Genomic DNA, 23120 nt, shown 5'->3' with positions numbered 1-23120 from the left:
TGGGACCACAAATCAGATTTTTTGGGGTGGGGTCCAATGCACAGTCCTAGCAGTAACATGTCTGTGGTGAGTGCCAAGTAGCTAGGTCAACTTCAAATATAGGAAGCTATCTAATATTGAATCCATTGGTTCATCTAGCATAGGCAAACTCGGCCCTCCAGATATTTTGAGACTACAATTCCCATCATCCCTGACCACTGGTCCTGTTAGCTAGGGATGATGGGAGTTGTAGTCCAAAAACAGCTGGAGGGCCGAGTTTGCCTGTGTCTGATCTAGCTCATTGTTGTCTACACTGACTGGCAGCAGCTCTCAAGGATTCAGAAAGAAGTGTCTCCCCATTGTACCTGGAGATGGCAGGGATTGAAGTTGGGACTTTCTGCATGCAGAGAAGCATTTTCATTCTCTACCACTGAGCTACAGCCTTCCCTAATTTGAATCATGCAGGACATTGGCCTTGAAAATAATAGAGAAAATGTATCCTTTTTATTTAAAGCGTCTGTTAGTTTACACTTCTATGCCTTTTAAAAGTGGCAGATTTGGTCATCAACAAATGTATTTAGTTTTAATCAATTAAATTGCCATTGATTAATTCCCTAAAAATCAAACTTTAAATGGCAGAGAGCTCCACTTTATTCTAAGTAGAAATACTTGCTGCTGTGAATAACTGGACTATAAATAAATGGGGCTATTTCACAGATTTCTGTGCTGCAGACATGAAAATGTATGTTCCCTATTTAAAAAGGGAAATGGAGCAAATATCTAACATTTCAGACATAGTTTTTATGCACCATAAAGTTATTCTTCCAATTAATTTCCTTTGCAAGGGTGGGGGAGAGTTAATTGATGCTTGTTCAATCCTCCAGTGAATTCTCATTATCATACAATTGGTGACAGTAGCCCACAAAGATTATTTCTTTGACATCAAAAGCAAAACATGTGGTTGCTATAATTTTGTATTCGAATGCAGGTTTATTTGCTTCTGAGACCACAATATCACATCACATTACAATACATTGCATTATATTGTTGTTGGCATCCATCTGCCTCAGAAGACAGTGGAAGAGTGAGCCTTTGGGGTAAAAGGCAAATGGTTGGATTGTTACAGTGTCTGCTGTGGCTGTAGAGACCAGTGCAGCAAAGGAGTGCAGGGAAATGGAAGGGGAACACCTTGAATATTTCAGCTTGTATCATGAACTTGTGTGTTCCCTAACCCCTGAAGTATTTAGCTAGAAGTCTCCACCCAGAGCCAAGAGCTGAAGGGGTCTTAACTTTGACTGTCATCCAGCTTGGCTCTCATCCAGCCATCAACCAAGCAATTCCAGTTGGCCCTAAACTGTGAAGAGAAGATTCCTCCAAGACAATGAATGTCAGTACTTCTAGGATGTGTTTTCATCAGCAGGTCCAGCTCCTGAGGTGTCTTTGTGGCCTCAGAGACAGCACATTTTTGCAGCAGGGGCAGAGGTGTTGACAAATAGAATATTAAGAAAACAAAAGAGAGCAATTTGACTTATAAGGCAATGTCAGTTGGCTGGTGCTGCACATAATTAGGCAAACACAGCTGCCCGGTGATGGCCCAGTGCCACTGAAAGTCACCTCAGGGAGGGGGAACCTCTGGTGCGTCCCCATCTGGGATGTCTTATGACAGATGTTGGAAGGTTGTGAGTGGCAGGGAGGTGAAGATACCCCAGGCTGAGAGACTGGGAGAGGAAAGGAAGCTCCCAGGTGGGAGCTGGGAAGATCTACCATTTTCTGCAGAGTAGTCAGGATTAAGAACTATCTTCAGGAGAAGATTTTGTAACACTGTTTTTGTATTTTGGATACCCTGCTGGTAATTTTCTCCCCTCTTTCTCCTCCCCCCCATTGCAGTTATGCACATCTGATTGTATTTATAAGATTGTTTTGATTTCTAGCTTATGTAATTATAATGCTATGACGTTAGTGACATTTGTGTTGCATGCTGTAAACTGTTGTCTTCTGATGGGCAGTATATATATGTAATATACATATAAATGAATCTTGCATTGTGTCACTAGATCAAGATGAATGCATGTGAGTTGAGAGATGGGAACAGTAACCATGAATGGGCACAACACTCTCCTCCTGTGTGATCATTAGTTGCCTGAGTAGGGCTCAGGATTCCATCTATAACATTGCACAGGAGCACAGGGATTCCCCTTTTGACATATTGAATATAGCTCTCTTATAAAAGAGAACTAGAACCCACTCCATGGGTAGAACTCTGTGCTCACAGCTGGAGCCATTGGATTGCAGCCAATTCATATAACAGGTTTTCATGAGGCATCAGCTCCTTTAATTCCACTCATTAGTTCTTGATATTATTTGGTACTTATGGCAAATGAATAAATCAATCATAGTGCTGCTTCCTAACAGTGTAGCTGCACTCCTCACAAAAAGACGCATTAATAGATAAAAAATGTTTAGTGAAGTATATACATGAAACTGGTATTTAGAGTTTCAGTGCAGACAGTAATTAGTGTACCACTTGTCATTTCCAGTGCTGCTGTGAAATATTATGGCATGTTGTGACTTTATTTTATGGAATCTGTTACATACCTGTCACTTTAATTCAACTCGAAAGCCTTCTTTATGACAATTCATACACTATCATAAAGTCAGTCAGTCATATTTATTATGGAATCATTTTATATCTCGATGCTGAAACTAAATTGGAAAAGAGAAGAAGTGGAGAGAAACTTGTCCAGTTCAGGAATATTAAGCTAAACATTGAAAAAAGAAAAATGAGGTGGAAGGAAATGGTTTCCTTCCTACATCTCTTTCCCTTTGGCAAATGTGGTCTCTTCTGCCTCTTTGGGGCTTTACTAAACAGGAACAGTGGAATAGGGTGCAGGAAGTTGCCTTAGACCAAGTCAGATCATTGACCCCTTATTGTTTGCCCTGACTAGCAGTAAGTAACTACCTGGAGATGTTAGGGATTGAACCTGGGACCTTCTGAATGCAAGATCAGATGCTGTACTGCAGCCCTTCCCCAAGAAGAAGTGGATGTGACAAAATATAGTAGATAAATGTTTTAGAAACGAGACACAATTAATGGGTGGGAAAGATTTACAATGCTATTCTAAGCAGAAGGAAGTGTCTGTGGATCTTCATTCATGGCAACCAGCTATGCGAAGAGAAAGGAACATGAAATATGTGGGCAGGTGATGTAGAAAATGACATAATAAACCAAAAGTGGGGAATGTTGGCCCTGCAGATGTAGCTGGACAATAACTCCCATCATCCCCAGCCAGTCTGCCGATGGTCAGGGTTTATGGGAGCTGTATTCCAGCAATGTCGGGGGGAGGAACAGATTATAAAAATAGAAAAGTTCAGTCCTGAAGAGAAAAGATGCAAAGAATAAACAGGTAGAAGGGCAAACAGCGACAGAGCATAGATGACAACTGGGGAGAAAGCAAGCAAATAGGAATATGAGAGGAGCAGCAAGCAGAACTGAGAAGCAAAATTATCTAGAATAAGACTGGGGAGCTTTTTCCAACTCAAGGGCCATGTTCCCTTCAGGAAGTTGCATGCCAGTGGTAGGTGGGACCAGAGAGAAAAATAGACATAGCAATACATTTGAATTTGTTACTTACTTCACATTCATATATCCCTCTTCAGTTTCCAACCAGGCAAAGGGAAAGGCTTTATCACAATTCAAGGACACATTCCAGCCAGGCAAAACCTCTTTAGGAGGGTGCACCCTTTAGGAGGGTGCAGAACAAGGCTGGCAATGGGCATGGCTTGGGAGTGGGCCTGGGAAGAGCCTGATAGAAAGGCCTGGTGGGTTGCATTTGGATCCCAGGCCTGAAATCCCCCACCTCTGAGCTAGGAGAAGTTAAAATTTGGCTGTTGCCTAAGCAGTGTCACAGCTGACCTGAAAGCAGCGGCAGTGGTTGTCCATTGGGACAGGAGGCAGGGAGACCAAGAGAAAGTGCAGCCAGAGCCAATGATAGGCAGAACTAACAAATTCTAGTTTTATACTAATCCTCCTTTCTGCTAAAATCCATGAGTGCAATACCTGAGAATAAAGAAAAAGGAAGCAGACAAAGCAGTGCCACCTCCTGGGCTGGTGGAGGGCACTCTTAGGTTCCTGGGGCATTGCCACATTTGCCCAAATGGTACAGCCTCCAGTGCCTGGAAACATTTATAATCAAAGTTAGGAGGAACCAATGAGATTGGTGGGGATGAGCCATGCTGGTTTTGTGGAAAGATGGCTCAGTCCCTTATTTCCTGCACTCTGACAAGGGACATCAACATGCAGCTAGAAGGCTCATTCATGTTTCAGTTGATTAGGGTAGAGCACCCCTTTGCATTACTCAGAGCTGAAAGAAAAAGAATGCAGAAATGAGAGTACAGGCTGTTCTCCTAAGTTCATTATTGAATCCTCAAGTACGAATTTCAACCCAGCTACAACTGTACAAGAAATCTGGTTCCTTGTGGCTTCACTGATTTCATTCGCAACTTTACAAGAAATTGGCAAAAAGGTATCCTGTGTTGGTGTTAATGCTTCACAGGGCTGCCAAGTCATGAACCCTTCAACCTACCAAAGGCATGCTGAGGGAATGCTACTATATTTGTTCCTGCCTCCCCACCATGCCCTGTAACAGAATCCCAATGAGATCCCGAAGGAAGCATGTTCTCTTCCTGCAACACACTTATCACAATAATTTCTGAGGCTCCTTGTGGTTTCTCTGATTTGCTACCTCCATTCACAGCTTCCTTGCTTCCTTGACCAACTCCCTGACCAGCTGTCTATCCTTATTTCCCCCACTTCAGAGCAGCTGTTTCCCACACTTCAGCAAAATTTGCACAGTGTGTAGGTTTTTGGAAACTATGAAGAGCTATAGATGCTCAGGAGCTGCTTTCAAGCCAAATCATTCATTGTGTGAGGTGCTGGGGGAGGATATCAGTGTGCTAATATCTGTCTCTGTGGCCCTGTAGCCAGAGTGGGGCAAATGGGTGCTGTCAGGAGCTAGAGTCAGGAATAAAAGAATAAACCACCTCATGCCAGTAAAATTAACAATTTATTCAAAGAAACAAAACAGCTCAGACCTAGTGGTCCAAGCAACCCTTCCCAGCAGGTCTTGCCCCAGTGAAACAGTAGCAAGGACTGTAGGTCCTCACCTTCCTACTACTCTCTTAGACTCCTCCCCTGGTTCCTTCCCCAGCAGCCTAAGGCTCAGTCATCTTGTCTCTCATTGATCTGCCCTTTTCATTTGTGTGTTTCTCATTGATCTGCCCTTTTGATCTCTGTGTTCTGGGAGACAGTGGGGAAGGGAGCTGGCTGCAGCAGGAGGCAGGGATTCTTCAGCAGCCTGCCTTATCTCTGTCTCCTGGCCTGACTCCTCTCCTGCCTCTCAATCTGGATTGCCGTCAGCCACAGTCTCTTCCTGCTCAATAAACCCTGTTGCCTCTTCAGCTTCTGACACCTCCTCTTCCCAGTCTGTGCAATACCTCAAGGACTGCCTCTCTCTGGATCCTGTGATCATCCTATGAAGCCCTTCTTTGTGTGCCCTTTCCACCAGAGGTCCAGAGGGTGGCAACTTGAGAACAGGCCTTTTCTGCAGTGGCTCCCTGCATGTGGAATGTTCTCAGGGAGGCTTAGCTGGCACCTTAGTTTTACACCTTTTGTCCTTATTTTTATTATGTGTTTTGTGTTTTTATATTATAATTTTATGTTGTGAACCTTCCCAAGGTTTACGGGCATAGGGTGGTGTCAGGGAACTGCCATCGGAGCCAGGGGGAGAGGGAGGGCTCCAGAGGGATTCCGGAGAGCGTCCCGGGAGGGAGAGAAGCAGCACATCTTCTGGGGAAGGAAATCAGTGTAGCACCAGTGGAGAAGGGGGGCAGATGGGGGAATCGGCGAGGTGGCTCCATGACTCCTCGCCAGGGACCAGCGGGGAAAGCACGGGCCCTCCACTGCCCACACCCTCCCTGTGCAGAAGGCTTCCGCACAGGGAGAGTAGGCGGAGACTAGGCGTCAAAGAACTTCTTTGCTGGAAGAAGTTCAAGAAACGCCCATTGACGGATTCTGCCAGCGATTGAGACAGCCACGGGCGAGTGGCTGTCCGGACAGAAAAGGTTCACTCAGGCAACCCAGCCAGGTGTGGCGCCGATTTACGCACGAGCAACCCCTAGAACCATTACAGGTGGTATACAAATTTAATTAACGAAGATAATTAAATAAAGATAGATGATAGATAGATAGACAGATAGACGGACAGATAGATGGACAGATAGATACAAGCTTCAGAGGTGACAGAGGAAAAATGGATTTCTCCTAGGGTTGTGGATGCAACTGACATAGCCTCTAATTCTAACCCTAGAGCTGACCATTACTGACTATTAATTATTCTACTGTTCTCCAGTGCAGTAAAACATCTACGTCATGCTGCAGTTCCTGAAGGATTCTAGACCCCCGATGAAATAAGATGGAAGTAAAACAGATTTCCCCCCAGAAGAGGCTCTGTTGTATTTTATGCCACTTGAAAGAAATGTGTGCTGTAGATTAATTTCACGAGTCTTAACAACATACGCTGGATTTGAATTACCTGATATCATGCTGCAATTGGAGCCTCTGGACCACCTTAGAGCTGCTACAAGATGGTTATTTCCTCCATAAATGTATAGTAGACATAATCAACATATCTTCCATGAGTGTGTTTGTGTTGCAATTCATTTTTATTAACATGGGAGGGGATAGTAGTAGAGTCTATGAACATGAAATATTGTTTAATCCTTGTAAATGAGATGCTGCTGGGGTTATGACTTGAATAAAAACCCTGTTTTATGAAACTGTAATTGAGGGGGGGAATTCTACTTATAATTGCCACAAGTTATACCAAGCTAGTTATTTTATAGAAGCGAATTCATGCCAATATGTGAAATTCAGCACTCTTAGTTTTCTGACCTTCAGTCCATCAAAGTCACCTGATAAAGATTTGGCTAATTAGTTGAATTATTTCAAAAACTTCTGCTGTCTCCGGCACATTGGTGGAGGAAGAGGAGTGCAGGGGGAGCGCACCGCCCCCGGCAGCGCGATCCTGGTGGGGTGCCATTGCGGCTGCCCCCACCCACGCTGGACGCCATGCTCCCATAGGCGGCATGCCATGGCCCAGGACGCGCGCCAGCCCCATCCCCACCTGCTCTCCGCCCCCCTGGTGCCGGAGCATAAAGCTCTAGAGAATGTTTAACCCATTTTAACAAGAATATTAGAGTTTGGTGGATCAGGCGATGGCCAATCAAGTCCAACATTCTGTTCTCACAGTGGCAAAATATAGTCTTAGCTAACTATCTGGTCAGAGAAACAAAGTAGTCATGCTTGCCTCTTTGTTCTTAGATCCGAGAAGGGGGCGGGTGTCAGCATAGGCATAACATTACAGGGATGGTCTGGAAAGCTGAAAATGCCTTCCTTTTAACCCATGCAACCCCTTCTCAGCAAACTGAGTTCCACCTAAACCTCCAACATTCTACTCAGACATTTGGTACTTGGCAGGCAGGGGGAGATAGAAAGGGGGAAAGTTGCCTTTGAAGCACAGAAGCCCTCACACAATGCCATTTCTGAGGGAAGTGATGCAAGGCAGACACCTCCCAAACCATGTCTATCAGTGTGCATTCTCTCCACACAGAAAGCAGGATAATGCCCCACAATTGAAAATAACGAGCTTTCAAGACTTTATGTTCCCAAGGAGGAAAGATGTCAAATGTTGGCAGTGACTCCAAACTGCCAAGCTGATTTTAAAAGCCACTATGGCTGGGGAAGAAATTTGTTACAATTCATTTTAAAATGTGGACATACCGATCTGCACTCTCTCAAATGATAGTAGAACCAAAAGACAGCCATCCCTAGAATTTGCCCTTCTCTGAACTTTCCTATGCAGTTTTCCAGTCAAGCAAACAGTGTAATGTATACAAAAATACACTTATTTGTGAAAATACCATATAGAAATGCATTATATTAGGGAAAACTGATCTGCCAAAATATGCATAGTAGACAAAATTGCATACGAAGTTTCATATATTAGGAGAAAAGGGCATTAACATGCTGACTTTTTCCATGGCAACTTTTTTTGAAAAATGCAAACTGATGTAGAAATGTGAGGAAATGAATTTAAGAATGAGAAAATGTGAAACTACATGGACCTGAAATCCAGAGATTTGCCCATCCCTAAATGGCACCCCAAAAGTTGTATGAATAAAAGAGATGATGTTGGGTTTTGAGTAGTAAAGGTGCTATGTGAGTTATGTGTAATAATAATACTATTTCTGTACTAAGGCATCTTGTTCTCAAAGCTAACCCCACTGAAATGAAAAAAAGATGAAAGAAGCGATAAACATTCAGCAAAAGCAGAGATAAACTTCTTAAAATTAAGATCCATCAATCGAGAGGCCGCTAGGCAGACTTCTCAGCACAAAGGATTCCTTAAGATCTATGAAAATTGAGCTCTGGAGTTAGGAGGAAAACCATAAGGCTAATGACACACCTTCCAATGCAAAAACTTTTAATTCGGTTTTGCTAGTTTCAACTTTAGATTTGACAGGTGCATTGAATAAAGAAAGAAATAAGCAGTCATGTATTGTAAGGGGAATGTGAAATTAGAGCCATTTTGCATAGATCTTACCTCTAGCTTTCAATAATCTCCAGTTTTATTGTGGAACTGTTGATGCATTGTTGGGGGATGATGATGGATTAATATGCAACAGCTGCTACAACTTCATAATAGGTTCCTAAGTACATAGGTTGGATTGGATTATTTCTTTTTAATTGTACCATTCACACTGTAACTGCTAATACCTCCTCCGTTCAAGATCAGTAAGATATTGAATTGCCTTTCTTAATAGGCATGATGTGGGCCATGATAATTTGGATACACCTGCTATCGAAAAACAGATTCTGAGGGAGCAATTGGTACAAGAATTCCTCATTACCGAAGTGGAGATGTTAGTCCAGAGTTTTTGTAATTTAAAGTACTGCATATTGCCAATCAAAATGTTCTTCAATGATATTGCTGCATTATTATCCACTGCCTCATCTCACCTTTTATTGTATAATATCCTCCCATCCACCTTTTGTCTTTGTTGTTTTGTGTAACTAGCACTGATCTGTTTTCATTAACAGCATCCCTGATCAGGCTGCCTGAGGTAGGCTCTGGGATATTGTTGGAGGACCCTAAAATGATAGTCCTGGGTGACTTCAATATCCATGCAGAGGCTGCTGTCGGACCAGCTCGAGACTTCATTGCCTCCATCACAACTGTGGGTCTCTCTCAGATGGTCATTGGTCCAACAAAGCGTGTTCTCCTTCATGGAGAGCACATGTTGCAGTGGGGTCTAACAGGACACCCCCTCTTGGTTACTGGGCGGGACCATTTGGATGCCCATGACTGTGATTTTGATGTTACCATTCAGAGGGATGGCCCAAAGGTTATATATTCTTGGCACACAGTTTTTTCAGTTTCTTTTGCTGTGTGCATCGGATCACCCGCCCACCCTCACTTATTTAGGGCTGTTGCGTTTGACATTGCTATGCCTATCATGGAGTCATCTGCTTTGGGGGCAGGGGCCTGGTAGGAATTTTGTCCATTTGGCAGATTGGCTGGTGCCATTTGGTTTTTGCCTACTGTGTAGCAAATCATCACAACTTGTAAGGTTGCAGTTAGGCATTGGTTAAAATTTGGTTGGTGGAGGGGTAAGGGTTGGCTGTGCCTGCCCCTCCAATGCTGCTGCTGCAAGGGAATTCCGTTAAAGGAATCCAGGGGTTTGCCATACTTTTGTCCATATCCCTGGCAAGGGGCTAGGGCCATGCAAGCCCTTGGGAGGATGAGGGGAGGGGTGATGGTCTGCTGCCCAGCCCCATTCTCTCCCCAATATTGTTTTCCCTTACTGGCTTTTGCTTGAATCTGAAAGTCAGTTCTGTCCCAGGGTGGGGACAGATAGTTGTAACCAATGCCTAAGCAATCACATTATGTATTTTAATAAAGTTGTGGCCAAAATTATGCCAAAAACCTTAAACAAAAATTTCTGTGCAAATTGTGATTTATTTAGGGGGTGGCTTGGGGACCTTGACACGCAAATGATATGAGGGATGCACTGGAAATAGGGGGATTGCAAAAGTTGCTGTCAGTCAGTGTCTACCATACATGTATGGTCTTGCTTAGGTTAAGGCAGTTTCCTGTGCCCCTTTGTACTTCAGAGAGTAAGGGCAAGATAAAATGTAATAAATCAATCAATAAATAAGTTGTGTATAGAGCATTTGTGAAAAGGGTTTTTGGAATGCTGATATTTATTTACATTTGACTTATGCTTCCGATATTCTTCTCTCATCTTGGAGGTTTCCCACCTCTTCTTTTCAGTCACTGCCTGCTGTAATAATTAGACGTTGTGGTTGTATGAACAATGTCTACACATCACTGCATGTGTAGCCACTACATTTTCAGTAACCTCCAGTATTCAAAGAGATCACATCTATTTTTCACCAGCAGATTCTCCTGCATTGCCTATTTGATGATTCATTCATCTGTGAATTATGGGGGAGGTGATGCCTATTAAATAACCAACTGATTCAGTAACAGCCCAAAGCTGATGTAGGCACAGAAAGATACTTTGCATCACTCTAAATGAATAGTTCCAAAAGAATGATATTGCATTTTCGATAGGTGGCTGTGAGAGGATGAGCTAATCTCTCAAGAAGTAAAGTAGCAGGAGAAAAATATTCCGTTCAGCTGAATATTCCGTCATCTCCGCCCCCACCCCACAGACACACCAGAATGAAGGTATGATACAAGTTAAGTGATGTAGGGAAGTGTTGCATCTGATAGGTCCTTCTTCCCACTCCACCTAACAACCATGTGTAATAGACAGGCTATATTGACTTGTCCATAGTCACACAGTGAACTTCATAGCTAAGTGGGGATTAGAACTCTGGTCTCCCAAGTCCTAGTCCAACATGTTAATCACTACACTACACCATGCTGGATGCAGGGTATTCATCAACTGTTCACTATTAAGGTGAGATACAGTGGCAGGGGGCTTACAGCTCTACTCCACCTCTGTTAGCCAATGTTCAGTGGGATAGTGCATTCTCAAGAGACTGTTTCCCCTACCCAAAGGAACAGCAGCCACAATCTTATGCAAAGAACTTGGATGGCCAATGTTAACTGCGAGAGCTGATTGCACCGGATTTAATTACCTGAAAAGACTGTCCTCCATGCCTTGTGAGTGCTTGCTAGCCCTGTGCTATGAGGAATTGGAGAACAGCCAATGGTGGAAATCTAACACCCAACATTATTTGAACTCCTATTATTTCCATAATCTAAAGGAGATTATATCCACAGACAAATGCCAATTAAGGGATTGGTGCCCCTGGGCAGAATCTCTACCTGATTTGCAAACTATCAAATCCTCTAAATGCTCTCCTTGGTTCCCCCTTCTAAAAACGGTCCATTTCAGAGCCAGTTACCTGTTGAATCTCCAGCCTGCCTCACTTAGATTCATTTTTACTGAGCTGCATTTTCAAGCTATGCCCTCTGCCGTCCTAGACGGATGATATAACAGGGTACCGTATGAAGACAGACTCTGCTTATGTGGGTAACTACAGGTGGAAGACATCTTGCACTATTTACTATATTGCTCATTATACATTGGACGCAGGAGGCGTTTTCTCACCTTACTGTCCATACAGGAAAGATGTCTCTCCCCGTCAGAGAAGGTCCTATGGCTTCTTAGCAATGTAAATACTTCAGTGACTTATAGTCACCCTTTTTGCTTTGGTGGCCAAAAAGATCAGAAGGAAGACACTGGACAATATAGCAGTGAACTGTAAGGGAGATGCAGAGATCTAAATAGAGACCATTATTTGTGGCATGGCACCCCTTGTATTTATTTTTGATTCAGATTTGTCATGGTCAAAGTACTACAGACTAAATGGGATGTGGAGGAGCAAACTTGTCCCCCCATCTGAGACCTGGAAGAGCAATGTTTCCAAATCAAAATTTGGGGAGATACCGTCTGATGCATGTGCATAATCTATCCTCTCTTGCTGTTACCGATATATAGGTGAAGAATGTGACTTAGGGTGGCTAAGTGAGGCTGAACAAACAACTGGGAGCAAGTGACTTTAAAGGTGAATGACAGTAGGATGCTGTATCATTCTAAAGTCATGAACCTATCTGAAGAAGGAATTGATGAAAAGGCAACTTGGAAATTTGCTGGAAAGAGGAGTGAAGTTAACCCCATGAATGGAGGACAGAATTATGCAAGTTTCATGACCCAAAAGGAACAAAAACACAATGTTTGTTAAGTGTGGGTGCCCTGCAATGAGAAGAGTCCTGAGCTTTCTCCTGGAGGAACAATGGACTCACCAGAACATATCAGTGAATGATAGAGGGTACTGGGGCACACTGAGCCTAAACAAAAACCTTATACTGAAGGAAAGCAGTGAGTCGTTTCATACAAAATTATAAAATTTTCAGCTATGGATAAAACTGTCCCAGATAAAGGAAGAGCTTTCTGAACAGTCAGCATGGAACAATGGATAAAATGAACAGGCAACATTGTCTCCCCATATCAATGCAGAGTGTCTTCCCATTGCTTATCATTGTTCCAGTCAAAGGACTGGTGAGCTTGCTACTGGGAGTGGTGCCAGTTTGTGCTACAAAGACGCATGTGATTCCTTCTCCACTGAATGCATTTGGCTTATTTGCTTAACATCTTGTACGGGAAGTTGTCACTTCTTTTTCTTCACAATAACTGTTTACAAATCTGTACCATAAGCCTTAGGCTGCAGTTTGCTTACCCGGGAATCAGCCATGATGAAATCAATAAGAGTTTGCTACTGATTAGATCAGTATTTCCCAAACTTTTGGCCTACAATTCTCATCATCCCTGACCACTGGTTTTGCTGGCTAGTGATAATGGGAGTTGTAGTCCAAAAACAGCTGGAGACCCAGGTTTGGGAAACACTGGATTAGACACACAAAGGACTGTAGTTTTAGAGTTTTAGTTCTTCTTTTTCTTTTCTTCTTCTTTCTTACTTTGTTAATAAATTTGCTCTGTTCACTTTAATAGTTATTTTATGTTGTTATTACATTTTAAGCTAACTGCTTTTTGTGAATGTGTCCAGATTGCTTTGATTCACCTCTAATAGGAGCCATAGTTAATTGTTTTTCCCTTGCTTTATTACTATATAGGAGTATGTGTGAATCTAATTATATTTTTTGCACTTAATAAATAATGCTTTCCTTGGACCTTGAGGTAGCACTGCCATTTGAGTCCATTTTTTCAATTATCACAGCAACCTCCATTCATCAGTATTGAAAATGCAACAAAACAATTTGTCCTCCAGTCATATTACAAACATGGTTTCCCCCCTAGTCTTTTAGCCTCTTCTAATTAATATGAATACATAAACAGCTGTTACAACAATCTCAAGAATATAACCTATAGCTGACTTTTCCCCTTTTTATAATTCTCTAAATCTATAATGAAAATGATTTGTATTAAACTTTATGATGAGTTTGTTCTATTTTAACTAATTAAATTGTTGGATTGTAATGTTAAATGCACATCTTCCTGATCTCCTCCATCTCCCATTTTCCCTTCCAGATAAGATACTTATTAAAGTCTTGTTTTCCAACCTTTATATATAATGCTGCATGCCACCCCAATCTCTGAGTGATGCAAGATTCCAGAGGTTTCAGGCCAGGGGCCAGGAAACCTTTTCAGCAGGGGGCCTGTCCACTGTCCCTCAGACCTTGTGGGGGGCCGGACTATATTTTGGAAGAAAAAATAATGAATTCCTCTGCCCCACAAATAACCCAGAGATGCATTTTAAATAAAAGGATACATTCTACTCATGTAAAAACACGCTGATTCCTGGACTGTCCGTGGGCTGTATTTAGAAGGTGATCAGGCCGGATTCGGGCCCTGGGCCTTAGTTTGCCTACCCATGTTTCAGGCAGATGCCCTAGGTTAGTGTTTCCTTTTGGAATGAGGCACAAAATGGCATTGTGGTGTCTTTATGATATATGATATTTATTTACACATATGTACAACATGATCCTGTGACGGAGGGATTCACAGCATTAACAGCCTAAGAGGGCTTTGCTTTTTATATCTTGCAGCCTTGAATTCAAGCAGAAATCAAACATATCTCCCACCCCACCCTCAGCCTTCCTACCTTGCTGCTTTTCCTTCTAGCTCACATCACTTCACTTTCCAATCTCAACTTTGGCTTTGGCTTTCTAACTATCTGCAAGTTGAGGGAGGACCCACTCACCATCTCACATGAAGCCTCTTTCCTTTGTTCCCCCTAATGGCCCATCAACCAGGTGACCACCTTATCCGGAAGTGGCTTATATTTGAATGCTTACTGGATCCAAGGGTTAAAAGGGCACACAGCCTACCCCCCAAAACACACACACACACACACACACACACACACACACACAATGTTCATTCTCAGAGATCTTCCTACAAGCTAAATAATAGGGAAATCTATTACCCATTGTAATTAGGTAATATTCCATATAAGTAATGCATTGTTATATAGGGGAATCTAAAGGTGGGTATTAAAATATGTTGGAAAAATTATTTGGGGTTAAAGCCGTGACAGTGAGCTTCAGAAGGAAAAGGGAGCCTCTGGCCATGACTCAAATTAGGGAGACAAAGAGAATCAATTTGGCCCATACAGCTGTTTTGGGATGTCCGCACACCTGTGCAATGCATTTGCTATTGCAATGGAAAGAGCTTTTTTGTGGGACATGGAAAATTCAAACATGAATTCTCAAGTCTATACTTCATTAGGTGGTCAACTTGTGTGTGGCTTGACCATTTCAGACTATGGTGGGTCCTCACATGTTGGGTCCATTTACTCCTCTTCCTCCTCCTCCTACTTTATTATTTATATGCCACCCATCTGATTGGGTTGCCCCAGCCACTCTGGGCAGTTTCCAACATCAAACACAGAAAAAAATATCAAACATTAAAAACTTCCATATACAAGGCTGCCTATTCATCTGTATATATTTTGCTTATTATTTTACACATGGGAGGATTGCTCAAGAGTATTATTTATTTACTTGCAAACCAAGCAGTTCCTCCAAACCTCACAATGGTGTAATAAGTGACCTCATGCTGCTTCCTTAAATTATCATGCTATTTTCACCATTATCCTCTGTGGACTGGATGGTTAGGAATATGTTTTTGTGAAAAATATTTATTTAGATATGATTCTACTTCAATACATGTCCCAGCACACATTTGGAAATGTTCATTTTTAGAATAATTATTATGAGTATTCTTTAAATTTATTGGTGTCTTTTTTTCAAGGTAATTCAAAGAATCTTTCATTTGTTAGATGACGTTTGATACTATGATCTAGTCTGATTATCTTCTCGGGTACCATATGTTATAAATAATGTGGGACCAGCCAACTTCTCCAGTAGCATCTCAGTGTTAAAATGAAATCGCAGAGCATACATTGAGTGTCCATTGTCATTAGAAGCAATACATATGTTTTAATTTAACAATAGTATTTATATTAATTGAAACAGATACTTTATGTCAGGCATAGGCAAACTCAGCCCTCCAGATGTTTTGGAACTACAACTCCCATCATCTCTAGCTAACAGGACCAGGCAGCACAGACTAGGAGTATGAGTCTTATGCCTGCTGATTGATTTCATGTAATACATAATTTATTTATTTTGATCCCATTATGGCTTTAGATACCTATTAGGTCCATACATTACCATATATAGCATATATTCAACACAAAAAAACAGCAACAAAGGACAGCTGGACATATAAAGGGCCCCATTACCTTCAGTAGCTTAGGGCCTCATCAAACCTAAATCCGGCTCTGCAGATGATGGTAGCCTCACACACCCACTGATGCCAATTATATTAAACTAGGTTTTATCTTTAACAATAGCAAACACAGTAAATAAAGGAGGTTGAACAAACTGAAAGATATTGTCTTCTTTCGATGCTCCCCCTGATGGAAACATGCAGATGGGAACAGATATACCCCTGCTTTAAGTCGTTTACGTACTATCTTCTCTTGCACATTATTTACTACAAAGCTCGATGACTAAGCTCTTCAGCGACAAAACGTTGTACTACTGGAATAACATCTAAGCACTGAACCACTAGTATATCACAAGTGGACCCTTTACTACCTGTGTTTGCAACTGTTCAAGAAAAAAATCTGTTTTGGAAAGAGAAGAAATGAGCTCTGAACCACTGACGGTATTACAAGTAAACTCTTTATTTACTGTGTTTGCTATAAGATAAAACCTATTTGGGAAAGAAACTGATTTTGCCATTTTTATGGATGTTTATCGTTTGTTTACATATGGTTGCCTTGGTGATATTATCTTGTGTCGATTTCAGTAGTCATTGTATCATCGCCCTGTTCATTGTTTTATAATTATATTAAACTAGCAGCCTCATACCTTGCTTGACATTTCCAAGAATCAAAAAAAAAAAAAAAAGTACTGTTTTGAAAGGTTCAGTCTGTCCGCTTGATTGGCATCCAGATGTATCCAAACATGATGAAAACCTGCTCTTTGATCTCAAGGAACCATCAATCAAAATTAGGTTATAGTTTCTTAAAATATGTCCAAATATTTACACAGCAAACAACTTTCCAAGATAAATAGTAGATGTATTGTGTGACCATTGTTATGAATTTTTGCTTCATTGCCGCACTGGTCATCACTGCTTCTTTGTGCATTGGCCTTTATTGGCATAAGTTTAAACAATAAAATCATAAAATCATACAAAGTCATCCAAATACATTAATAATCCAAACCCATACAATATATAAAAGACTAGATAGCCACCACTGAATAAATCAGGCAACTTTAGATTTAACTTTAAAGATCTCGGCTAAATACCCCAAAACAAACTTGGTAGTTTTGGGAGTATCATACCTCAACAAATACTGGATTACAAACTCTTCGTAAATCAATATTTTAAGCTGTAAGGGAGTCACTAAGAGATCTCTGTGAAGGGTGTTGAGAAGAAGGCAATACAAAATTATGGTTTCTCTTCAGATCCTATAAATCTTCTTTGTGCATTATTTTGAAAGCCAAACATAAAGAGACTAGTTTTCTATGTCTTTCAAGTATATACATTATTTTATTACCTATTTTAAATGATTATGGCAATAAAGACTTAATGAAAAGCCACTTTTAGGCGGGTTTTATTAGGGTTTGTGTAGTCTTAGACGTCCTTAATACATCAAAAACAATTCTTTCAAAACACAAATTGAGTTGTTAACACAATATAGCATGCCACAGAGCACCTCAAAGTGGGATTGCCTGACTCATTACACAGGTCCTGATTAACCACTATGCTACATAAACTGTAGTGTACAGCCCCAGGTGAAATGGCACTCTCAGCTTTTAGGCAAATTACTGGAATTCCAATTAAAATATTTGCAACTGTGTTGTAAAAATAAATAAATCATAATTCATCAGTGAGGAACACAGCAGAAGAGTAAGACTGCATTCCTACCCTCTCCAGTGATGTTGGCTGGGGAAGAGATTTAAACCTTTGAATTCTATGTGGCTGGAATGTCGCCTACTGTACAAAGGTAAGAGTCACAACCATTGTCCAACCACTTTAACCTCTGGCCCCGACCACTACTGGTATGTGGCCCCCAAAAGGATGTTTATAAGGGAATGTGGTTTGCAGGCTGTAAAACCTTCCTCATTCCTGCTGTAAAGACATTGGCAGATTTATTCAAGAACATTAACAGAAGGCACAAAAGAAAAATTAAAACTAAGTAGACTCCTGAAGTTAATGGACTTAAGTTAATTGTGTCTGCTAATTTTAATAGATCTACCCTAATTTGAAGAAGTCTACTGCTCTGAATTGATAAATTCCTTGTGATTATGCTCCATCTCATTTGAAAAAGTGTTCCTCCCCCACAGGTGTGTGTGTGTGAGAGAGAGAGAGAGAGAGAGAGAGAGAGAGAGAGCACTAATTTTGCTGGAGCTGTTAAATAATAAAAAAAAACGTGAAAGGGATATGCTAAGATCACTATCAGAATAAGCCTTCAATTTAAACTACTTGGGTTTGTAAATGCCTTAGTACCTCTATATTAAAAAGATGAGATGATATAGAGTTGTGAAAGCATATAAATGAGATGATGAATGAATTAAATTCATTATCTCAAAGGGGAAAAAGTCTTATATTGCAAATCCTTGATGTAAAAGCAGAGTAGATAAGAACATTCTCTCTTGCTACCCCACACCTCTGGAACGAACTCCCAAAATACATATGTGAGGCTACATTTCTTTTCCTTACAATCTTTCACCAAAATCTAAAATCTGCATGAAGCCTAGCCTCTTGGTTCTCATTCACAGCTGTAATGAAACCCAAGTATTTATGGCTACATTTACACACGTTCATAATATATAATATAAGGGGGGGGACCCCCATCCTGGGGGCCAAATGTGGCCCTCCACACCTCTCTGTGTAGCCCTTGGAACCACAACCCAGGTCATACCCTTCACTGGCCCTGCTTGAACCTTCCTTGAGTATTTTTCCTGAGTGGAAAGTGTCATTGAACTCTTGCTTGCCTGGATGGAGGATAGAGGGTGGGGTAGGGGGGGTATGTAGAAACTATCTTTGTATATTAAGTTAAAATTCACACTCATTGTTTTACCCACTTTTCTGGCTTGGCTTACCACTGCCATTTGGGCCCCAGAAGGTGAACTGGAAGGGAGCACAGCCCCACCCCTGTTAAGTTTTTCTGTACTTCTCCTCACTGTCTTGCAATGGGCCCATGTTTCCCAAAGAATGCTAAACCAATAAATCATGCCCTTGATATTGTTACAGCCCACCCCCAAGTGCTGACAAGCGCTGACAAGGTTCCAGAGAGTTCCAAGCAGTTACCCAGAGTTGTGTTTCCTTTTGGACAATTAGGCACAGTGGAGACGGTAGGGTCTTCAATATACATTGTTTTATTTACACATATATACAACTGAGTCTACTGTGGAGAGTGTTCAGGGCATTCACATCTCAAGAGGGGCTTGCTTCCTTCAGGAGCACAGCATTAGATTCGAAGGCAGCCAAACAGCCATCTCTCCAACAGCCTGCTCCAGTCTGCCCACATGTCTTCAGCCCCCCTGCTTCTTCTTCCCAGAGATGCTTGCCAAACATGACTCCCTCTTCCGCTTACATCATCACCCACTGTAACCCAGGCAACTGCCTCTGCTGTGCCTGGCAAAGTCTCCTGCCTTGTGGATGGCTTCTACTGATGAGTTAATGAGTGGCCATTTCAACCTTTGTTTCTTAATGGCTTATACCCAGAGAGCTATGTCAATTTGAGCTGGCTTGTTTTCCTAAACTTAATCTAATTCTTTGTTGTTGTTGTTTAGTTGTTTAGTCGTGTCCGACTCTTTGTGACCCCATGGACCAGAGCATGCCACACTGAGAGCCAGTGTGGTGTAGTGGTTAAGAGCGGTAGTCTCGTAATCTGGGGAACCGGGTTTGAGTCTCCGCTCCTCCACATGCAGCTGCTGGGTGACCTTGGGCCAGTCACACTTCTTTGAAGTCTCTCAGCCCCACTCACCTCACAGAGTGTTTGTTGTGGGGGAGGAAGGGAAAGGAGAATGTTAGCCGCTTTGAGACTCCTTAAAGGGAGTGAAAGGCGGAATATCAAATCCAAACTCTTCTTCTTCTTCTTCCTGCCTTCCACTGCCTCCCGCAGTTTGGTCAGACTCATATTGGTAGCTTCGAGAACACTGTCCAACCATCTCGTCCTCTGTCCTTGTGCCCTCCATCTTTCCCAACATCAGGGTCTTTTCCAGGGAGTCTTCTCTTCTCATGAGGTGGCCAAAATATTGGAGCCTCAGCTTCAGGATCTGTCCTTCCAGTGAGCACTCAGGGCTGATTTCCTTCAGAATGGATAGAAATCTAATTCTAGCTTTTACTAATTCCAGAAATTGTGGATACCCCTGCACCCACAACTCTGGGACCCAGACACATAACAATATTGTTAAGGAAGAAACACCATTGCTTTTCACACTCACACACACATACCCCTTCTAGTGGGTATTGTTTGCAAGAACTCTTCTCTATCAAGATGGGCATTTTCTCTCATGTCCACTAAATTCTCTTACTGCTCCTTTTTTCATATTAACATCAGGAAAGGCTGGAACAATGGGGTAGTGCTGTGTTGTGACCATCCCAACAGTTGTGTTGTTTCCACTTGCCTGGATGTTGCAGGGGCACTGAAAAATAACAGTGGAGTCAGGACTTCATGGCTGCATGGAGGACAAACTGATGGGGAAGAGATGAGGGAGCCAACTGCAGTTTATCTATCATGGTAAGAAAAACCTGGAACACTGGTGGCGCTGTGGTCTAAACAACAGAGCCTAAGGCTTGCCGATCGGAAGGTCGGCGGTTCGAATCCCCGTGACAGGGTGAGCTCCCGTTGCTCAGTCCCAGCTCCTGCCAACCTACCAGTTCAAAAGCATGCCAGTGCAAGTAGATAAATAGGTACCGCTCCATTGGGAAGGTAAACGGCGTTTCCGTTCGCTGCTCTGGTTTCGTCAGGAGCGGCTTAGTCATGCTGGCCACATGACCCGGAAAAACTCTGTGGACAAAACGTTGGCCAGTAAAGCGAGATGAGCGCTGCAAACCCAGAGTCATTCGCGACTGGACTTAACTGTCAGGGGTCCTTTACCTTTACCCTTTTAAGAAAAATCTTTCCACACTGAACTGCATTTAAACCAGGCTGCTGAGGCTTCTCAGAGTACAATAAGACCTGTAATAGCCATTAGAACATCATTGTCTCTTAACTTTCATTTTGCTTTGTACTTATTTAAATCTAGATTGTTGTTGTTAATTGGAATTTTGGATTTATTCTATGTTTGCTAAAAATAAAATTCATATTTTAATTTATTGATGTTTTGTCAATTGGAGGTTGAATAGGAATATAAACCAGTGCGTGCATCCTGATGTTTATCTGGTCCCCACTGACAACGTGGGATGGTTTTGATGTAGATGCATATCCCAATCTGGGACCACCAGACACATGCAGCAAAATCACAGAGAACATGACCAAGGATCTCCTTACTAAGACTTTGACATTATATTCTAAAGCAAAAGTTAAGCACATCTGATACAAGTGGATTGTTTGTTTTTGTCTCTAAAATTCTAGAAAGCATTTCCTAATCTGTGCTGTATTTTAGAGGTCTTTCCCCACATTACTTTACCTACATTGCTTTGGTGTTTATGGTATAGATGGGTTAGAAGTTTAAATAGACTTTATTTTTCACACTTTAAAACGATGTTTTTGCTTTCTTCAGTCTGCATCTAGAGTGCATTCTGCTTCATTTCAAAGAGAATTTGGCTTAGCTATTAATTAATAGTCGTTTGATTGAAATCAATGACTCGCTTGCAGTTAATTTATTGAGACAAGGCTCAGGCCGTATAAACCTTCTGGCTATTGTTTTCCTAAAACAACTCTGTTTTAATTTGCATGTATTTAATTTTATAAGACAGCAGCAGAAAACTTGGCTTTCTCCTCATTCCTCCTTTGTCATTTTCTCCTTGCCGAATACAGATTAGTGATGCCAAGGCATGTTATATATGTGTGTGTATGAGTGTGTGTGTGTGTGTGTGTGTGTGTGTGTGTTAAGAAAAAATTAAAAATCTGTAGCAGACGTATGTCACTCCCCTTTTTCTATCTCTCCTTGGCAGACCTCTCAAGCAGCTGTGTTGGCAATTGTGAGAGCATGTATCATATGAAGGCTGATGATGAGCTTTTAGACTTGCCTCATTATAACCACAGTGTATTTTCTTTGTTACTCACAAGGTCTGAGGACTTTATGAATGAATTCCCACCCAAATTCCTCTTGAGATCTCCTGAAAAGGAGACAGACGAGGTTTTTTTGTCATGCAAATACACATAGCAACCAGCTGCCAGCAGCTGAATATCCATTTTAAACATCAAGGCTTTTTAGAAAGCAAATGAGAAAACTCCCCCTCCCCACCTCTTACTATCTATCCAATGGTAAAGAGTTCATTGTTTCCTGTTATCTTAGGCAGGGATGGATGAATCTACGAATTTCTGTTATCTTAGTCAATTTGAGTTTCTCTCTGTTTATTTTCTTTCCCCAATCTGAAAACTTCAGGTTGCCACATTTCCACATTAGTTTGCAATTTATTTTTCACAAAAAGCAGCATTTTAGTAAGTATATTTCCAAATATATTATTTTAAAATTTCCCCTGCTTTTTCTCCCAAAGGAGCAGAAGACTGCAAAGAACAAAACAGCAAAGCAATAACGAGAATAAAGCAATTACAGCCTTTTAAAAAATCAGGTTTTTTTTAAGCAGTTAACTATCAGCACAGCTAATAATGTTAAGGTTGCCAGGAATGCTGGTCCCACTCTAAAACGGGAATAAATATGCCTTACTCCACACAAATTAGAAGTCTCAAGAGCCTTCCTCCTGAATAGAGGGTATGGAGTAGGACCTCATGGTCCCTTTGAGCCAATCACAGAAACACAGGCAACTGACCAGAATGCCATGCCTCAGTCATGTTGGTACCAGTGCAGTATGTTGGTTTCTTCACTCAGTCATCAATCAATCAATATCCCACATTACAATAAACACCAACACACTAGTACCTGCAGGTAGATATCAAACTGGTAAACAAACTGATGCAGTGGAAAACACAATTATTACTATTATTATTTATTAAATTTGTATACCACCCTTCATCTGTAGATTCCAGAGCAGTTCACAGCATAAAAATACAAGATAAAAACACAAAATACATTATAACTTTCTGGCTGGAAGATCAGACCAGGGCCAATAATCAAAATGAGCATGCCACCAAAGGGAGGTGTGTGTGTGTGTGTGTGTGTGTGTTTTGCTTGTCCTTCTAGGGGTTTGTTGGGGGAATAGGAGGGCTTTGGATCCTGTGGAGTCACAGCATCACATGACCCCCCTGACACAGATGCACTCCTTTCTGCCCTCTCCATTGTCAGAACACTTGACAGAAACTGCAAAAAAGAATGCTTGAAGAACAAAGAAGGGCAGCCTTCACTTGATGTCACTCTCATCTTGCGCGCTACTGA

This window comes from Podarcis pityusensis, assembly GCF_964106645.2.
Source record: "Podarcis pityusensis genome assembly, chromosome: 8".
Lineage (NCBI taxonomy): Eukaryota > Metazoa > Chordata > Lepidosauria > Squamata > Lacertidae > Podarcis > Podarcis pityusensis.
The sequence above is the reverse complement of the archived record's forward strand: the minus strand, read 5'-3'. Positions refer to the sequence as shown.